Source organism: Hemiscyllium ocellatum, chromosome 14, assembly GCF_020745735.1.
Source record: "Hemiscyllium ocellatum isolate sHemOce1 chromosome 14, sHemOce1.pat.X.cur, whole genome shotgun sequence".
Lineage (NCBI taxonomy): Eukaryota > Metazoa > Chordata > Chondrichthyes > Orectolobiformes > Hemiscylliidae > Hemiscyllium > Hemiscyllium ocellatum.
The window spans coordinates 85198694-85219808 of record NC_083414.1 but is presented as its reverse complement, the minus strand read 5'-3'; the positions used below and the strand labels follow the sequence as shown (position 1 = coordinate 85219808).

Genomic DNA, 21115 nt, shown 5'->3' with positions numbered 1-21115 from the left:
AGGCAGGCAATGGCAAGGCACAGAACGCGGTAGAACCGAGCAGTTACACTGCATTTACTTCAATGCAAGAGGTCTGACAGGGAAGGCAGATGAGCTCAGGTTATGGTTTGAACATGGGACTGGGATAACATGGGTATTATAGAAACATGACTCAGGGATGGATGTGACTGGCAGCTTTATGTTCCAGTGTATAGATGCTATAGGAAGGATAGAAAGGGGGACAAGAGAGGAGGACGAGTGGTGTTTTTGATTAGGGATAGCATTACAGTTGTGCTTATGGAGGATATTCATGGGAGTACGTTCAGTGAAATTATTTGGACGGAACTGGGAAATAAGAAAGGATTGATCACCTTATTGTTAATATCTGTGTGGGTTTCGTCTGATTGCTCTGGTTTCCTCCCACTATCTAAAGATGTGCAGGTTGGGTAGATTATCCAGGCTGAATTGCCCATAGTGTTCAGGGATGTGCAGGCTCGGTGGAGTATCCATGGGAAAGGCAGCATTACATGGGTAGGGTGGGAATCTCTGAGGGTCAGTGTGGATGTGATGGGCTGAATGGCCTGCTTCCCCATTGTCTTGATTCTCTGATAATTCAAATAGTTTTAAAATAGTTCCAAAAAAGAAAAGACCAGATCTAAAAGTTGCTGTTCTAAATTGGATAAAGGTGAATTGTGATTGAACAAGGCGAAATCTTTCAATATTTCATGGCTATTCCCAGGTAAAGGGACGGCTGGAAAGTGGGAACATAACATAAGGAATAGGAGCAGGAGTAAGCCATCTGGCCCCTCCAGCCTGCTCTGCCATTCAATAAGATCAGGGCTGATCTTTTCATGGCCTCAGCTCCACTTTCCTGCTCTCTCACCATAACCTTTAATTCATTTCCTGTTCATAAATCTACATTTTGACCTAAAGACATTCAAGATGAAAGCCTCAACTGTTTCAACCAGCTGGGAATTCCACAGATTCACAACCCTATAGTTGAAGAAGTTTCTCCTGAACTCAGTCCTAAATCTGATACCCCCTTATTCTGTCGCTATGCACCCTAGTTTGTCCAGTCCACAATGGAAATAACCTCCCTGCTTCTATCTTATCTACTCCCTTCATAATTTTATATTTTTTCTTTACAACGTCCCATTATTCTAAGTTCCAATAAGGATTGTGCCAGTTTTGTCAATCTCTCCTCATAAGGCAACCCTCTCAACTTCAGACTCAAATAAGTGACCCTCCTCTGCATCCTTCCCGAAGTAGGGGACGAAAACCTGTACACAGTACTCCAGGTGTGGCCTCCCCAGCACCCTGTACAGCTGCAGCATAACCATCCCTCTAGCAAGGAAGGACAATATTCCCTTCACTGTCTTATTTACCTTCTGTACCTGCAAACCAGCTTCCTGTGATTCATGCACAAGGACACCCAGCTCCCTCTGTACAGCAGCCTGCTGCATGTTTTCACCATTTCATCATCCAGTTTGCTGTTAGTCGGACCAAAATGAATGACCTCACGTTTCCCAACATGGCCGTGATGGAATGCATCCCCGGGGACTGTAAGAGATGGCAGTGGGTAAATAGCAAATACACTCGTGATAATTCACTAAAATTTGCTGGATTCTGGCACCGTTCTAACAGATTGGAAAGCTGCAAATGTGATGCCAATATTTTAAAATGGACGTGTTAGCATAACTTCTGTAGTGGGGAAAATGTCTGATCTTTCAAGGAAGAAATAGTGAGCTATGTGGATAGGAATTGTCTCATCGAGCAGACACAGCATGGATTCATGAAAAGTGGACGACACTAAGATGAGTGGAAGAGCAATGTGTGCAGAGGCCATTGTCAGTCTGCACAGGGATACAGATAGGTTAATTGAGTGGTTAAGGGTCTGGCAGAAGGGTCTGGTATCTTTCCCAGCACTGCCTCTTTACTGAGAATGAATGATTGTTTCTCTGTCTTCACCTGCCATTGCCCCATAGGTCTGCGACAATGAGTATATGGACAGTATGTTCCTATCAAGGCCAAGGCTGGGAGGTGTAAGGAATGCTGCCTGCCAAGAGGAATTGTGGCTCTGGTCAAGAAAATGAAGGAGGGATATGGCAGGTACAGACAGCTGGGTTTGTGTGAATACCTGGAGGTGTATAGGGGCAGGAGGAGTATACTCGAGGGAAACTAAGAGGGCAAAAAGGGGAAGAGAGAGCTTTGTGAAATGGGTTTGGGGAAAATCCAAAGAGATTCTAGAAATACACTAAGGACAAAAGAGTAACCAGGCATAGAAAAGGGACCCTCCAAGACCAACAAGGCTGAATATGGATCTACAGGAGGCAGGAGAGATACTATCTGCGTATTTCGTGTCAGCTTTTACTGAAGGAGGATATGGAAGTGAGAGAGTTTGGAGAAATAAATAGGGATAACTTGACAAGTGTCCATATTAGTTAGGCACTGGAACTTGTATAATGCATCAAGATTGATAAATCCCTGATACATGATCAGGTGAATCCCAGAACTTTGTGGGAAGCTAGAGAAGTGATAGTTGGGTCCCTCGCTGAGATATTTGTATCACCGAGATGCTGGAAGACTGGCGCCATTATTTGAGAAAGGTGATGAGGAAAGGCCAGTGAGCAATACACTGGTGAGCCTGGAGTCAGGCAAGTTGTTGGAAGGGCTTCTCAGGGATAGGATTTAGATGTAATTGGAAAGCTAGGAAATGATTAGGGACAGTCAGATTGGCTTTGTGTATAGAAATCACTAACTTGGACTTCAGAAAGACATTCAAGGTGGAAGAACTAGCTATTTGGATGTAAAATTGTCTGTGAGTTTGGAGATAGAGGATAGTGGGGAAGGGTTGCATTTCAGACAGGAGGCCTGTGATGAGCAATATGGTGTAAGGATCGGTGCAGGGTTCACTGCTTTTCATCATTTATATCAATGATTCCTATGTGAAAATAGGAGTTATGGTTAGTGACTTTACATAGACACCAAATTGGATCGGGAGGAAGTGGATCGGGAAGAAGGTTACCTCAGAGTACAATGGGACTTCAATCAAATGGGCTGGGGAGTGGCAGGTGGAGTGAATTCCGATAAATGTGAGGTGCTGCATTTTGGCAAAACAAATCAGGGCAGGACTTATACATTTAATGGGAAGGCCCTGGGGAGTGTTGCTGACCAAAAAGTCCTTGAGGTGCAGGTTCATAGTTCTTTGAATGTGAAATCATGGATAGGCAGGGTAGTGAAGGAGGTGTTTGGTGTTCTTAGTGCATTGAGTATTGGAGTTGTGACATTGTTTTGCAGCTCTACAGGACATTCATTCAGCCACATCTGGAATTCTGCTTTCAGTCCTGGTCTCCCTGCTGTAGTAGTGATATTTCAAAACTTGAAAGGATTCTGAAAAGATGTGTAAAGGTGTTGCCAGGGTTGAGGATTTGAGCTATAGGGAGAGGCTGAATAGGCTGGGGCTGTTTTCCCTGGAGAATCAGAGGCTGAGAGATGACCTTCGAGGTACATAAAATCGTGAAGGACATGGATAGGGAGAACAACCAGGGTCTTTTCCCAAAGTTAAGTGAGTACAAAACCAGAGGGCACAAGCCTAAGGTGTGAGAGAAGAGATTTTAAAGGAATCTAAGGGGCAATGTTTTCAAGCTGAACGTGGAATGAGCTCCAGAGGAAGTGTGGAGGCTGGTACAATTCCAACATTTGAAAGGCATCTGACTGGGTATGTGATTAGGAAATGTTTAGAAGGATATGGGCAAAGTGCTGGTAAATGGGACAAGATTAATTTGGGATAAATGGGTGACATGGACGAGTTGAATCGAATGGTCTGTTTCTATGCTGTACATCTCTGGAATCTAACTATTTGAGGATAAATTTGGAGTGCTACGGGTAAATGGGAGGGGAGGAAGGGCAGATTGGCAGCATGTCCAGAGGGAGAGGGTACAGCCCCAATGGGCTGAATAGCTCCCAGCCCCTGTGCTCTGAGATACTGCCCCATTCACTGTGAATGATGAAGCTCATCCCAAGGCAGAGCCACAGACATATACAGCACGGAAACAGACCCTTCAGTCAAACTCCTCCATGCCAACCAGATATCCTATCCTAATCTAGTACGATATGGCAGCAGTTGGCTCATATGCCTCTACACCCTTCCTATTCAGATGCCTTTCAAATGGTGTAACTGTACTAGCTGCCACCATTTCCCCTGACAGTAGCTTCCATACACGCACCACCTCTATATGAAAAAAGTAGTCTCTCGGGTCCCTTTTATATCTTTCTCTTTTCACCTTAAACCTATGCTCTCTAGTTCTGGACTCTCCCATCCCAGGGAAAAGACCTTGTCTATTTATCTCATGAATGCCTCCCATGATTTTATAAATCTCTGAGGTCACCTCTCAGCCTCCCACACTCCTGGGAGGATCCCACCACTCATGTCACAATGGGGCCTGGCTGATTGACGGCAGCTTCAGACCAAAAGGAGGCTAGGTGTAATCCTCCAGCCAATGGGAGTGAATGAGGGGTGTTGCCAACAGCCAGTATGTGACCATGAGCTTTGCACGTGCAGTGTCACGGTGAGGGGGTGGGAAGAGACCCAGTGAGTGTGAAGGGAGTGGGAGAGAAATGGAGTTAGTGTGGACTGGGAGGGTATATAAACACACGATGTAGGCTGCTAGACCTGAAATAGAAACTCCCAGTAAATGAAAACCAAAAGAACTGTGGATGCTCAAATCAGAAACAACAGCCAGAAGGTACTGGAAAAGCTCAGCAGGTCTGGCAGCATCTTTGAAGAGAAATCAGAGTTAATATTTTGGATCCACTGACCCTTTCTCAGAACTGATGTTACAGGGAAAAAATGTCGGTTTATATGCAGAAGGTAAGGGTTAAGGAGTAAATGATGGGTGGTGATATAGTCTAAAGAGAGGTATAGGAGCAATTGTACAAAGGAACGGATAATGATCTGCCTGGGGGAGGGTGAATAGATGTTAATGGAGACAGTTAGTGGCTAACCATAGGTAATGTGTAATGGCAGGCTATGTAATAACAAGGCCTGGTGTGTGGGGTGGGGGACTAGGGCACGAGGACGTGGGAGACTTAGGACCTAAAATTAATGAATTCAGTTTTAAGGCCAGAGGCCTGAAGGGTCCCCAAGTACAAAGTGAGGTGTTGTTCTTCCAGCTTATGTTAAAGTTTGGCGCAGGAGAAGCACAGCAGGTCAGACAGGATCCAAGGAGCAGGAGAATTGACATATTGGGCCTAAGCCCTTCAGCAGGAATGTGAGGGTGGGGAAGAGGGCTGACAGATAATAGGATGGGTGTGTGGGGCTGGCGGGAAGGTAGTTGGGAAGGCGATAGGAAGATGCTGGTGGAGGGTAATGATGAGATGGTGGAGTGGATAATTGGGAAGGAAGATGGACAGGTGGGACTGTTCAAGAGGGTGGTGCTGAGTTGGAGGGCTGGATCTGGGATAAGGTGGGGGGGGAGGGGAAATGACGAAATGTTAATTCTGTGGTTTGAAGGGTCCCAAGATAGAAAATGAGGTATTCTTCCTCCAGGAGTCATGTAGCTAGGATTTTCTGGTGGAGGTGGCCCAGGACATGCATGTCCTTGGAAGAGTGGGAGGGGGAGTTGAAATGGTTGACCACAGGACAGTGGGGTTGGTTGGTGTATTTCTCCCAGAAAGGTTCCCTGAAACATTCTGCAAGTTGGCGTCCTGTCTCCCCATTGTAGAGAGCAATGAACACAATAGATGAGGTTATTCAATGTACAGGAAAATCTCTGCTGGATGTGGAAGGGACCTCTGGTGTCTTGGATGGAGGTGAAGGGAAGGTGTGAGCACAGGTTTTACACCTCTTGCAATGGCAGGCAAAGGTGTTGGGAGTGGAGGATGGGTTGGTGGGGAGCATGGATCTAATGTGGAAGTCACAGGGAATGGTCTCTGAGGAATGCTGAAAGGGGTGTGGAGGGAAAGATATCTCTGGTGGGGTCTGATTGTAGGTGGTGGAAATGGCAGAGAATGATGTGTTGTATCTGGCTGAAAAGTGAGGACTTGGGGGTTCTCGCCTTGCTGCGGTTGGAGGGGTGGGGTTCAAGGGCAGAGGCGCAGGAAGTGGTGGAGATACACTGAAGGGTATTGTTGACCACATGGGAGGGGAAATTGCAGTCCTTGAAATACAGGGCCATTTGGTGTGTTCTGGAGTGTTCTGCATCAAGCTTCCCTGGAACACTGCAGTAAGAATCAGACAGATGTTGGCCAGGGAACAGGCTCGTGTGTTAAAGTGGCAGGCAACTGGAAGCTCAGAGTCTGTTTTGGTCTGAGAGGGAGCACAGATTTGTCCAGATTGCACTTCGTCTCTTTGTAGGGAGTGTCCGATTTAGTCCCAATCACCCACTTCATGATGTTAACCTGTAAACTCGTTATTTTCAATTCTCTGCAACTCCTTATGAACTCAAATTCCAGTACCTTTTTAGGTGGAATGTTCCAGATTCTAACAACCGTCTGTTCATCCAGAAACTGCTGAGGTGCATGTTGACTCTGGGGCTTCAAAGGATTGAATTGAAAGATGAGGTACTGTCCCTCAGCTCCCATTATGATGCATTGGAACAGTACAGGAGGATGAGGGCAGTGTAGGTGTGAGCAGATAATGAAAATGACAGGGCTGCACTGTGGGTGCTGCTTGGCTCAATGAGAGTGTTTTGGAGTTGGGTGTAAACAGAGCGAGGTGGGACAGGGAGAAGGTGAAACTGAAACTCATTTTTATTTCAGCCCATTCAGAAATTCACATGGTCCCAAAGGAAACAGTCAGTTTGTAAGTGATACCTGGGGAGATTTTGTAACAGTTTTTAAGCTATAACATATCAGCTTAAGTAAAGAATACGGGAGTTTGATTATAATGGATATATTTGAAGGGTAGGGATATTGCTCGCTCATTTAAATTCTCTAAATGAGAATAACTAGCTGAATCTAGAGAGCCTGTGTGACAGGAGACCTCAGACCCATGGTGTGCTCCTCTTGTACAAAGTGGGAAAATTAGGGATGTTTCCAGTGTCCCTGACGGCTGTGTGTGCAGGAAATGTGCCCATCAACAGCTACTGGGAAACTACTTTTCAGACCTGGAGCTGTGAGTGGACTCACTGTGGAGCATCTTCACGACTGAGAATGTTATGGACATTATGATCAGTGAGTTAGTCACACTGCAGGTGATGGTTACACAGGCAGAAAGGGAATGGGTGACCATCAGATCAAGTAAACGGCTCAGAAAGGGAGTGCAGGAGTTCCCAGTGGTTATCCCCTTCCCAAACAGATACTGGATACTGCTTGGGATTCGTGTGTGTGTGTGTCGGTCTCGGGGGAAATCAGCAACAGCCAGGTTCATGACACCGTAGATAGCTCTGCTGCCCAGAACGGGAAGAAAGAGAGTGACAGGGGATTCAATAGTCAGGGTGAGAGACAGGCACTTCTCTGGCCACAGCCATGAATCCAGGATGGCATGTTATCTCCCTGGTGCCAGGATCCGCGATATCATGGTGCAGCTAGAGGAGATTCTGGAGCTGGAGGGTAAACAGCCTGTGGTTGTCGAACACACCGATACCAAGGACATCATGAAACAAAGGGATGAGTGCTTGAAAGCTGGATATTGGGAGAGCAGGGACACGTTATCATGCAGCTCCTGAAATGAAATTATGTCAGACTTGCTCCCAGTGCCATGTGCTAGTGAGAGCAGGAATAAGAGGGTAGATCAGCCGGATATGGGGCTGGAGAAATGGTGTACCAGGGAAGGGTTTAGGTTTTTCAGGCATTGGGAGCGTTTCTGGGTTAGGTGGGACCTGTACCAGCCTGACCGGTTGCCCCTGGGCAGAGCTGGGTCAAATCTCCTCGGGGGGTGGGGGGCTATTGCCAGTTCCATTGGTGAGGTATTAACTAGTCTGGCAGGGGGATGGGAGCTGAAGTGTCAGGTTAGATGGGTCAGATTCAGGACAGAGAGTGGGAGGTAGAATATTAGTGATGTCGTCAGCGGCTCCGAAAACCAAAGGAAAGGAGGATTAAATGAGGATTGAGTCCCTCGTCATCCATCAGTCCTGCCATCCCAGGAATCAGAGTCAACAAAATCTGGAGCTGTACAGCTCTCTGTCTCCAAGTGCTTCAGCAAAATGGTGGGAATCTGCAACAAAACCAAGAAGTGCTGGAGATCCCCAGCAGATCGGGCAGCATCTGAAATGGTGACACCTGCAGGAAACATTGCAGCTTTGGTCATCTTTTTCGCTGTCCACTAAACCTCCAATTTTGGCATCATCTGTAAAATTACTAATACCTCCTGTGTTTACATCCAAATCATTGATATAAATGACGAAAAATAGTAGATACAGCACCAATCCTTGTGACACTCCACAGGCCTCCAGTCTGAAAAACATCCCACCACCACTCTCTGTCTTCTCCCTTTGAGCCAAGTCTGTACTCAAATAGCTGGTTTCTGCTTTATTCCATGAGATCTAACCTTGCTAACCAGTCTCCCATGAGAAAGCTTGCCGAAAGCCTTACTAAAGTCCACGTTGATCATGTCGACCAGTCTGCCCTCCTCAATCATTTTTGTTACTTCTTCAAAAACCATTCTACCCCCTGGAAAACATAACAGTTACAGCACCAGAGTAATCAGCCCACTGTGTCTATGCAGATCATGATGCCATTCCAAACTAATTCCATCTGCCTGTACATGATCCATATCCCTGACAACCTATGCGTGCTTATGTGTCTGTCCGAATACCTCTTAAATTGTGTTTGTTTCTGCTTTCCCCATCTCCCAGGAGAATACATTCTAGTCACTTATCAACATCTGCTCAAGACACTTGTCTGACACAACTCCCTTTAAACTTGCACAGATGTTGTTGGAAATGCTCAGCAGGTCATGCAGCATCTGTGAAGAAAAATCAGTTTAAGTTTCGGGTCTGGACACCCTTCCTCAGATACGTTAACTCTAATTTCTCTTCACACCTGCTGCTACACCTGCCTGAGCTTTTCCAAAAACTTCTGATCCTCTTCCTGGTTTACAGAATCTGCAGTTGTTTCGGTTTTCATATCCTTTAAACTTTCCCCCCTCCTCTAGAATTTGTCATTTCCACCTTGGAAAAAAAAATCACATTATTCGTTTGGTCTCCCCTACTCTGGGGGAATAAAATAAACCATCACTATTCACCCTATAATTGCTCCCTCATAATTTTATAAAGTTCAATAAAGCCACCTAAAGTGTCCAGTGCTGCAGGGAAATAGCCTCAGCCTATTCAGCCTCTCCCTTTGGTTCAAATGTTCCAATACTGGCAACACCCTGGTAAAACTTTTCTGAACTCTTGCAAATTTCCCAACATCTTTCCTATAGCAGGGAGACTGGAATTGAAAGCAGTGAGCATTGCAAAAGTGGCCGAGCCAATGAACTGTGCAACTGAAACCTGATCTCCCAACTCCTATCCTCAATGCACTGCCCAATAACAGGTAGCATACCGCACACCACCTTCACTGACCTGTGTTCCTTCAACCACACTTTCAAGGAACTATTAACCCACACTGCACTGTCTGTTTGTTTGTCAACACTTCCCAAGAACTTGCTATTAAGAGGTTGAGTCCTATTCTGGTAACATCTTTCTGAAATCAGGGAGACTACAATTGAATGCAGTATTCTAACAGTGGCCTCACCAATGCCCTACTCATCCACAACGTGACCTCCTAATCCCTATACTTAGTGACAGGATCCCTACAGTGGGGAAGCAGGCCTTTGGGCCCATGAGACCATATCAAACATCGGAACAGTATTCCACCCTAACTCTGTAATCTACCATTACCCAAAGCTAATCCAGCTAACCTGCATGTCTTTGGATTTGTGGGAGGAAATTAAGAGCACCCAGAGGCAGCCCATGCAGACACGGAGGGAGAATGTGCAGACACCACGCAGACAGTGGAATCGAATTAGAGTCCATTTATTGACCAGCGCATTCCATTAAAGGTCAGTGTCCCAAATGCCACATTCAGCACCTGATCTCCCTGAAACTCCACTTTCCAGGAACTATGCAGTTGTTCTGAGCCCTTCAGACGGAATTAAGCTGAGGAGGAGAAAACAGGAACAGGGTTGAGTTGTAGATCTATAAAATAACTCTCCATCTTCCTCCTCTATGTTCCCCCGTCTCCTTCCACTCTATCTGTTCCCCCCCCTCTCTATCGGTCAGCCATTTGTTGGTCACCACCACCCCTATCGCGCCCCCACCCCATCGTGCTATCAGTCTGTCGCGCCCTCAGTCTTTCCCCTCTCTGTCAGTCGCTCCCCCGTCGGTTGCACACCCATCTTTTCCCTCCCCTCCCTCCGTCGCTTGCACCCCCTTGGTCTGTTCCCCCTCTCTGTCGATCGCCCCCCCCAACCGGCAGGCACCCCCTCTGTTCCCCCCATCTGTCCCCCTCCTCTCTAATCCCACTTTCTGTCCTCACCCATTTCTGTCCCACCACTCTCGATCCACCCACCCTCTGTCCCATCTGCCCACCCCCTCCCAGTCCCCTAGTTCTGTACTCCCCCACCGCAGGGAAATATTTTCTCGATTTACCCTATCTATGCCCGGCCTGATTTTAAAAATCTCTTTCCACTCACCGTTCAGCCTCTGACGGTCCAGGGAAAACAGCCGATCCGACCCTGGCAACATCCTGTAATTCTTTTCTGACCCCTTTCAAGTTTGAGAACATCCATCTGATAGGAAGGAGACCAGAATTGCATGGAATATTACAGAAGTTTCCGAATCAATGTCCTGCACAGCTACAACATGACCTCCCAACCCCTATACTCCATGCTCTGACCAATAAAGGCAAGCAGACCAACTGCCTCCTTCACTAATCTGTCTACTTTTTACTCTACTTTCAAGGAACTATGGACCTGCACTCCAAGGACTCTTTGTTTAGCAGCACTCCGTAGGAACTTACTATTAACTGTATACGTCCTGTTAAAGTTTGCTTTTCCAAAATGCAGCAGCTCACATTTTTCTAAACTGAACTCCTAGCCCATTCACTCATTTGATCCAGATCCTGTTGTACCCTGAGGTAATCTTTTTCACTGTCCACTACACCTCCCATTTTGGTGTCATCTGCAAACTTACTTACAATACCTCCTACGTTCACATCCAAATCATTGATATAAATGATGAAACATAGTGGATGGAACAGCGATCCTTGTGACACTCCACTGGTCACAGGCCTTCAGCCTGAAAAGCATCCTCTGCCTTCTACCTTCGGACCAGTTCTGTACTCCATGTGATCTAACCTTGCTGACCAGTCTCCCGTGAGGAACCTTGTCAAACACATTACGAAAGTCCATGTAGATCATGTCCACGCTCTGCCCTCATCAATCCTCTTTGTTACTTCTTCAAAAAAACTGAGTCAGATTCATGAGACATGATTTCCCATGAACAAAACTGTTATTAATATCCAGGATTTAACTCTGTACATCGGGGTCTGCGTTGCTCAGTTATAGGTGTTAATATTCGGGATGAAGTTCAAGTACACCAGCATTTTGTCTGTGTCTGTGTATGGAGTCCTGTTATTAACGTCAACACAGCTTTTTGAAAGGCAGTCCCCGTATCCCTTGCCCACAAGTCGGTGTGGACTTGTTGGGCCGAAGGGCCTGTTTCCACACTGTAAGTAATCTAACCAGGAAATGGTGGCAGTGTCCTTACCTCTGGACCAGGAGGATCAGGCTCAGAGTTGAGGAACAGCATCTTTGAAGAGGATGATTAGAAAACATGCCCAAGCCACCAGGCCATACTGTCTCCCAGCTGTCTCTGCCTGAGTCTCCAGACAGAACCTTCCTGTAGTTTCTCTCCTGTCAGACTCTCCCATTGCTCAGTTTGTCCAGGATCCCCTCCTGATGCTGCACTGCTCCTGTCCCTCACTGACCTGTCCATCCCCCAGTGTCCTCCACATTCATTCATTGTTGACAATCCCATTACCCCAGCTCTCCAGCCCCACCCCTTCCCCTCCATAGAGATGGCTCAGTGGTTAGCACTGCTGCCTCACAGCACCAGGTACCCGGGTTCGATTCTGGCCAAACCCGGAGTTTGTGCATTTTCCCTGTGTCTGATCAGGTTTCCTCCGGGTGCTCCGGTTTCTGCCCACAATCCAAAGATGTGCAGGACAGGTGAATTGGCCATTCCAAATTGCCCCTCATATTAGTTCCATTAGTCAGGGGTAAATATAGGGTAGGGGAATGGGTCTGTGTAAAGTACTGTTTGGAGGGTCGGTATGGACTTGTTTGGCCGAAGGGCCAGTTTCCATATTGTAGGGATTCTGATATATTGGGCAGCTGCTGCTGTCAATCACCCGGACTCCTGTATGATCGGGAACACGTGCTGTAGGAGGGGAGGTCAGTGCACGGGCACAGTGCTGGGCAATTGTGGGAGTATGCAGAGTACGGGTCAGTGCCAGGGAGGGAGGCTGTGGGTGTATGGGATTAATTTATCATTGGCATCTTCCCCTCCCTGGGAGCAGGACCCAGGGGAATGGCCCCTTTCCCGGCCCCCCCGAGATGTGATCAGACTATCAGTGGTGCAGCGTTTTGCAGAAAGTTATCAGAACTCTTTTGTGAAGATTCAGGGTTTTTATGGAAAGGAACAAGGATGGGCCTGCAATTCGAGTTCTAATTCGGTTCATTTTAGTAAGACGGGTTTTGGCCAGAGTGTGCAGAAGCAGTATATGCAGGATGGTTCTCATCAGAGGATTCTCCAAACACACCCACACCCCCCACTCCCGGTGGACTCAGAGTCAGACAGGAGCTAGGAAACTGAATTCAATGACAGGAGAGAGTGTGTGAGAACTGGGTGTGGAGGAAAGGAGTGAGGAGATGGGTTGGATTTCAGTTCACAGAAGAAAGAAATTGTTAGACTGAGAGTTAATACTTTGGGGAACAAGAAACTACAATTTAATACTATAATTGTCTTACAAAGATCCATCCTGTATTAATATGGTGAGTTGTTTTCTCAGGTGTAGGATACTGAAAGGGTGGATTTGCAGATGAGAAATTCAAATTGAACTTCCTGTTCAGATCTGATAGTTACTTGATCCGTGCCGATCTGAATATTCATTGCCCTTTGCATGCGGAAGGAAAGGTGTGTATCCTGTCCGTGGGCGAATATTCCAAATCTCAGTGTGACTGGAAAAAATATTGAGGTACAGCCAAGTCCATGTTAGCGTGGGTGACTGTGGAGAGTGAGTTTGTTTGTTTTTGAAAGTCTGAAAGACCATGGCACATCTCCCAGTAACAATTAAGCTACAGATTTGCTTTGTAGAAGAACAAGTCTTTAAGTAACCATACAACCAGAAAGACACAAGGATACCTGCACCTAGGGAAACACGATGAAAACGGGATTGTTGTAAAGGAGTTCATTCTCGATCATGGATTGTAATCCATTGGCGTTGTCACGTCGGTTCCAGTGCCGTGGGGAAACACTGGAAATATGATGAATGCAGTGTAGGTTTCAGTTATTAAACTGTAAAAAGTGCAGAACAATTTACAAGGATGTTGTCAGGGCTCAGGGGTCTGAGTTATAGGGAGAGGTTGGACAAGCGAGGAGTTTTTTGTTTGGAGCAGAGGAAACTGAGTGGGTACTGTTCTAGAAGTGTTTAAGACCATGAGAGGCATGGATAAGGTGAATGCATTCAGTCTTTTTCCCAGGGATTCAAGGTTTGGAGGGCATCAGTTGAAGGTTAGAGAGGAAAGAATAGAAGGGAAGCTGAGGGGCAATTGTTTTACCCAGAGGGTGGTATGTATATGGACTGAGCTGCCAGTGGAAGTGGTTGAGGTGGGTCCATTAACGACATGTAAAAGACATTTGGACAAATACATGGATAGGAACGTGTCAGAAGCAGATGGGCCAAGTGCAGGGAAATGGGGTTAGCGTGGATGGACATTCTGGTCGGCAGGGGCCAGTTTGGGCCAAAGGGCCTGTCTCTGCTGCAGGATGCTATGACTCTAAGTGCATCTGCTATTTCTCCAACTACCTCTGTTGGTATCCAGGGATGTACTCCATCAGGGCAATGAGACCTGTCTACCTTTAGCTCCATTAGCTTGCCCAGCTCTAACTCTTCCATGATAATGGTTGTTTCTTGGCCCTCACCACCTTCAGTCTCCTTATCAATTACTGGCATGTTCTTCATATCCTCCACTGTGAAGACTGACTGCTGTGTACTCATATTCCTGAACCCTGCTGGATAGGAATAACTAGGCACAGATCTCTGAGAGGTCTCCTTTCAGTCTTTATTGATGAGACATGGCAGTTACCTGGATAGTGTACATGCAAAACACCACCAGGCAGCATCAGGTAACTCCCACCTGTCCGCTGTATGGCTCCCATTCTTATACCTTTGTGGTTTGGGACTTTGAATAGAGACTCTCTCTCAGTATTATCTCCATGGCAACAGTCAGTTAGAAAGTCTAGTTCAGTTTCGCACTTTGTGGTTAAAACATACACCCCTGTGGCTCCCTCAAGTATCTGAAAGACACTTCAGTTTCAGTGGGGCTTTCTATCAGGATTCTGATATGGAGGAGCCGGTGTTGGGGTGGGGTGGAAAAACTTATAAATCACACAACACTAGGTTATAGTCCAACAGGTTTATTTGTAAGTGCAAGCTTTTGGAGTGTGCTCTGATTTTTAACTTGATCAGGATTATCTCTATGGTGACAGTGAAGTGCGAGGAGAAAGTGAGGTCTGCAGATGCTGGAGTATCAGAGCTGAAAATGTGTTGCTGGAAAAGCGCAGCAGGTCAGGCAGCATCCAAGGACCAGGAAATTCCTCGTTTCGGGCATAAGCCCAATGACGAAAGGATTCCTGATGAAGGGCTTATGCCCGAAACGTCGAATTTCCTGTTCCTTGGATGCTGCCTGACCTGCTGTGCTTTTCCAGCAACACATTTTCAGCTCTAACAGTTAAGTGCTTCAACAATTACAGAGGTTATATGTTCCCCACACAGTAGGTTCCCCTCTCGCAGTGTAAACTGCTATTCTGGCCCTGGGGACAGCTACTCATCACTTTTCTCCCCAGTCCAATCTAGCTTTCTGTTGATCTTTAAAGTTTTTCTAATCTCCTAGTTTCTCCGTGGTCTTTGCCAATCTGTATGCCTTCTATTTCAATTTGATGGACTCCCTTATTTCCTGAGCCACTCATGGCAGATTACTCCTTTTCCTACAGTCCTTCCTTTTCCCTGATATATACTTTTGCTGAGCACTTCGAAAAATTCCCCCACTGTCCGTCAACCTTCCCACGGTAAAGTCTTTGCTTCCAGTTTACATTAGAGAACTCCTGCCTCATCCTATTGTAGTCTCCTTTGTTTAAGCACTGGATCTTGGATTGGATCTAATCTTCCAGCTTTCCAGCTGTGTTCTAAGTTCAACCAGATTTATCAGAAGTCTTCTATCAGATTACGAGGTGAGGCGAAGTTTCCTGGGTGTTTTGCGTTTCATTGTCAAAAACCTTGGCTTTGTATTAAAGTATAGGATGGATGTTCACAACAGAGTATTCTGGACGGTGTGAATGTACTACACAGTCTAAACCCATAAATCACTGTCTCCCCTGAGTTTAAAATTGCAAAATCATTATCTCCTACATGCTTCCTCACTATCTAAGTTTGGAACGCTAATCCACCTGACTATCCTGCCTTTTCTGAAAATCTCCTTTGGTGAAGGTGGTGAGTTTTGGATTCAGCTTTCCAGTTATTACTAGTAAGATGATGAGCACTGGGCACAGGAGAGGCAATGCATCCCTTCGAATTAGCCCCACCATTTAATACGGTGATGATTGAGCTCACCTCAGTCTCAGCTGGATTTTCCCACCTGCTCTCTCTCACCCTTCATCTCATTGCAAATTCAATATCTGTATCTTTTCATTAGATCTGCTCATTGTCCTGGCAACCACCGCATTTTCAAGAGGGAATGCCACAGATTTGCAATACATTGAGACAAGTACATTCTTCTTCAGGAGAATATAATAGAGTCCCTATAGTGCAGAAACAGGGTATTCATCCATCGAGTCCACACCAGCCCTATGATGAGCATCCCATGCAGACCCAAACTATCCTTGTAACTTGCATTTCCCATGGCTAATGACCTAAACGGCACATACATGGACACTGTGGGCAATTTAGCATAGGCAATCCACCTCACCTACACATCTTTGGACTGTGGGAGGAAGCTCGAGCACCCTAGGAAACCCACGTAGACATGCTGAGAATGTGTAAACTCCACATAGTCGCCTCTGGCTGAAATAAAACCCGGGTCCCTGACGCTGTGTGGCAGCAGTGCTAACCACTCAGCTACCTCTGCTTAAAATCTGCTACCCATGTATTAATCGCAATTGGCTGAATCTATATTCCTTATGTCAGAAATCAGGTTGTGGAAGCAGTTGTCTCAGTAAAATCCAGTAACAGCCCATGTATGAATAGAGATCCTATATCCAACACCCTCCAGCACACACTTTTCATTCACTATCCAGAAACATGTCTCCAGTCGCTTCATGGGGACTACAACTCCCACAACATATCAGCTTGTAGTATTAACGGGTTGGGTGGGGTCAAATTGTCACCACACCCAAATGGGCCCAAGTTCCATCCCCAACTTGTCATAATGCTGGGAATCAACCAATGGGAAACAAAGAAGGATCTGACCCATTCTCCTAGACTGAAGGACCATCTTCTGTCCAGCATCTGCTACCTCCATTTCTGTTTCCTTTAGATTTATTCTGCTGTAACGTTATTGACTTGCAGTAACTGAAGTGAAATGGAGTAAACCCAGAAAGGGTGCAGAGTCTAACCAGAACAGGAAGTGGTGGCATGGATCTGTTTACCAGTAACTCCATGAGAATGGGGAGCGTGTACATTAGGGGGTAGCAGAGTCAGAATGGTGGGAGAGAGTAAGTGGGCTGGGGCGTTACAGCTTTGGGGGAAGAAAGAGAAAAAAGATATTCCAGAGAAACTAGAATTGTCTGTTCTGAATTTCTAACCTGTACATGTTCGTTTATTCAGGGTGCTTAATGGTGAAGATTTGCAGACTGAAATCTCAAAATCATGTGCAGATCGTGATTAAGGTAACCAACATTTGAAGAACCAAAGATGGAGAATAACTTGGCCAAAATCCTGCACACTCTCCTCACAGCATTGTCTGTCTCTCTGCACCAAATGGACTGTGAATGGCTCAAGACAGCAGCTCACTACCATCTTCTCAAGGGTAACTAGAGATGGGGAATAAATGCTGGCTGAGCCAGGAATGCCCATATCCTGGAAATGGTTTCTGTCTCTAGTTGCTGAAACCCAGTTGATGTTACTGCAGGATGATGAGGGATGCTGAGTGTATCCTCCAGGAGGCAGCACCATCACATTACCCCTGCCTACACCCACACAGTAACACCGCAACGTCACTGGAACAAAAGGCAGTGAAACCAAAGGAGGACTTGGATATAGTTTTTCAAGTTAAAGTCATAAAAGGGGATTGGAACCCAGCAGGAACAGGAGACTGAGCTGGATGGTCAGCTGTTTCCCATTGAATGGTGGAGCAGGATTGAAAGGCCTCCTGCTGCTATCTCTCAGGTATGTATATCGCCATGGAGCCCGGGTAGGAAGAAGTAGGCAGGGCAGGGATTCTCTAGGCGAATGCACTTCCACATCCGGGTTCAGTGAGGGATGGTTTAATGGATTTTATTTAACATTTGTCTTTAACACAAGGTTTGTGAATTTGGTTTTAAAATATTGTAGCTATTTATTCCACAATAAATATAACCAAACGAAAAGAAATGAAACTATCTGAATATAGCAATATTTAAAATTTCAAACGCCCTGTAAAACAAATCCTGTCTACTCCTGGACACCATCACTTTGCAGTTACTCAAGCTCCAGGGAAATATTCCCTCCCTGTCTGAACCTTTGGTTTGATTTAACTGCTTTTCAGTTCTGGTTCTGTGAGCTGTGAAGTGTTCTTTATTCCCCATTTCTCTGACCCTGAAGTGTTATCACACTCAGCTGAGCAACCTTCCCACCATCAACATCATCATTACACCATTTTGCTTCACATATAATCACCAGCAGTAAACCACCCGTGTAACCAATTGAATATTTACAAACAACGCCCCTTACAGGCAAAGCAAACCATTACAAATGACGAAGTGGGAAGGGACCAACTCAAAGTAGAGTTGGGGGTGATGAGGCAGCGATGGATATAAAGCACTGTATCCACTGCAGTGCCCGTCTCTATCTAAAGGCATTGGGAGAAATAATACACACCACATGCTCCTTCTCCAAGGACACCCTGCTGTGTCACGTTTATCCTCAGTCATAGCATAGAATCCATACAGTGTGGAAGGAGAGAACTGGCCCATCAAACCCCACCAACCATCCAAAGAGCATCCCATCTGGAGCATTCCATCCCTGTAACACTGCATTTCCCATGGCTGATCCACAGAGTCTGCACAATCCTGGACACTGTGGGCAATTTAGCACGACTGATCCACCTAACCCGCAAATCTTTGAACTGTGGGAGGAAACCAGAGCACCTGGAGGGGACCCACACTATCCTGGGGAGAATGTGCAAACTCCACACAGGCTGTTGCCCAAGGCTGGACTCCAACCTTGTACCTGGTGCTGTGAAGCAGCCGTGCTACAATCACAATTTAAATCAAAACAGATGAGCCCTGCTCATTGATGTTTGTGGAGACTCATTGCCCAGAGAGACATCCTTAGATTCAGAAAGAGACAATATGAGTTCAGTCAACTCCTGTCGAGTTAATGTGATTAAGAACAACATCAATACTCCAACAGTATCATCAGACCTCGTACCTACTCTATCATTTACGATTTTTAACCCATGGGAAGTTTGTTACCAGCTTCGATGACAGCCATAATACTCTGACCACTTTGACAGAGCCAGTGCCAGTCAGTTCTAATAGTTATCAATACATTGTGTCTAAACAGGATGCCCCACAACAGGAAGTGCTCTGACACTCAATGCCCGTAAGTCATGGTCATTTTCCTAAAATCACTCACGTCTGGCAATATCATTGAAGATATTTTATACAGTAACCTTTCGGTCTGAATTGCCAGTTCCAGTCCATGAAGCAGCCAGTTACATGCCAGTGAATTGAATTCTAACAGCAGCATTGCCCTGGCAGGAGAGATTGAGGAGCTTGAAGCTGTCTTCTCTGGAGTATCTAAACATGAAACACTTCAAATGAACAAAAATCTTCAAGAGCTCGAGAGGATAGATACAGGAAGGATGTGCTAGGCTGGTGTGCCTGGAATAAAATAAGCACTAACTACGGTATCTTTACCCAGCATCCCCTTTAGCTGCATAAATGTTGAAGATTTATTTGCTGCTCTAATTCAACTCTCTCGAGCACTCCCATTTTTCACTGCTGTAATGTTGATGACTGTGCAAATGTATAAAATTTAATTTAATCCATCCCAAAGCCTCTCTGTACCTGTGTCTCACTTGTGTTCACCGAGATGCTCATTCAATCTGACCTCTTTACAAACCCTGCTCTGATATTTCCTTAGAGGGCTCAGAATTAATTATTCACAGAATTGTTACTGTACAAAAGGAGGCTGATTGGCTGATCAGCTCTCCAAAGGATCACCCTCACTTAATGCCATTCTTCTCCCTTTACCCCATAAACCTTCCAATAACACCAGCGAGTTCACAACTAACCACAGCGATTGGATTTGTTTTGTTTGCTCATGGGATGACGGCATCACTTGCTGGGGCAGCATTTGTCATCCATTCTAACTGCCCAGGAGATGGTTCAGAGTCAACCCCATTATTCAGTGTCTGGATTCACATGTCGGCTGGACCAGGTCAGAATTAACACAGTTTCCCAGGCCCAATGACATGAAGATTGATTTCTGGTCTATTATCCTATTTCAGAAATGATAATGAATAATGTTTGCAGTTGAATTAAAAGTGAAAGACCAAAATGTGTTTTATTCTGATTGAGCCCGTCCTCCTGTTTCTCTCAATTATTATTGACAGTCTCATCCCCCACACCAGAACCTGTTCCAGAAAGTGTTACAGAAACAGCAGAATGGTCAGCTGCAGCTGGTCAACTGACCTGTCACTGGACCCAAAGGTTCACTCTCCACAGATGCTGCCAGACCTCCTGAAAATTTCCAGCAATGTTTCGTTTTGTTTCCGATTTCCCAGCATTTGCAAATGGTTAGTTTTTCAATATTCATCTTGTGTATTGCAGAGGAGTTTATTGATGAGTTTGGAGAGTTTTGAAAATTGCAAGTTAGACCACAAATCAGCCATGATCATCCTGAATGGCAGAGCAGAATTGAGGGGCTGAATGGCCTCCTCCTGTTCCAATGAAAGTTGTCCATCTGCAGCTTGTGGTAACATTTCCCCTCACTGCTCACTTCACTCCCATCTCTAACACACTGTTACTGACTGAACAAACCTCCTGTGTTTGAACTAAACCTGCTCATGTTCAGTGGTTCCCACTCCTGCCGCCCGGGTTTAACTCTCACCGTGGAATGTTGTCTCGGGAATGCCCACATGGAGTCTGTATCCCCTGAGATCCAAAATACCCATTTATTTCCTTCTTCCTATTTCATCCTGGCTATCGAACTCTCGGTTTCAATCCATTCTCCTGTCATGGTCTTCAACATGTCCATGTGGGTGGACTAGAGGCAGCTGGGATTTAATGAAGGGAAGTGGGGATTAGGCGGAAGCACGAGGAGAGGTGACAGCAAAGACAGTTCTCATTGTAACGGCAGAGTTTCTCCCTGACACAGAGTGTGGTGAGGCACCTGAGTTTGTGGGGGAGACAGATTCAATCAGGGATTTGGGAAAACACAGACACTGACTGAGCTGTCCATCTGATTGTTAACTCAGACAAAAAGACAGAAAGAATGAGGCACGTTTAAATAGCACCTTTGATGACCTGGGGCAATGAAACATGCTTCAAACCCAATGATTTCAACCTCAAATCTCTGAAAATACAGACACAAAGCTTCCTACTTGTACCAGGCTGTCTCTCCAGCGTCCTTTATTTCTTGCGAAAAGAGTTTTGAGCTGTGTAGCCATTCCTGGTGATTGTAACCTCGGTGTCCTTGTAAGATGTATGACTGAACCTTTATTTTCCTG

At 45.8% G+C, this 21115-nt stretch overlaps 2 long non-coding RNA genes across 2 annotated transcripts in view; one reads left to right on the top strand and one right to left on the bottom strand.

Moving 5' to 3' along the window:
• Positions 1–19276, top strand: part of LOC132822438 (uncharacterized) — a 27072-nt gene extending 7796 nt beyond the window's left edge. The window contains exons 2-3 of the long non-coding RNA XR_009645449.1: positions 17008–17568; positions 18946–19276. This is a non-coding gene — a long non-coding RNA (uncharacterized LOC132822438). The remainder of the gene's footprint in view (positions 1–17007; positions 17569–18945) is intronic.
• Positions 9942–21115, bottom strand: LOC132822432 (uncharacterized). The gene is made up of 3 exons (XR_009645441.1): positions 20990–21115; positions 10598–10693; positions 9942–10061 (listed from the first exon to the last, which is right to left on the bottom strand). It is a non-coding gene; the product is annotated as an uncharacterized LOC132822432 (long non-coding RNA).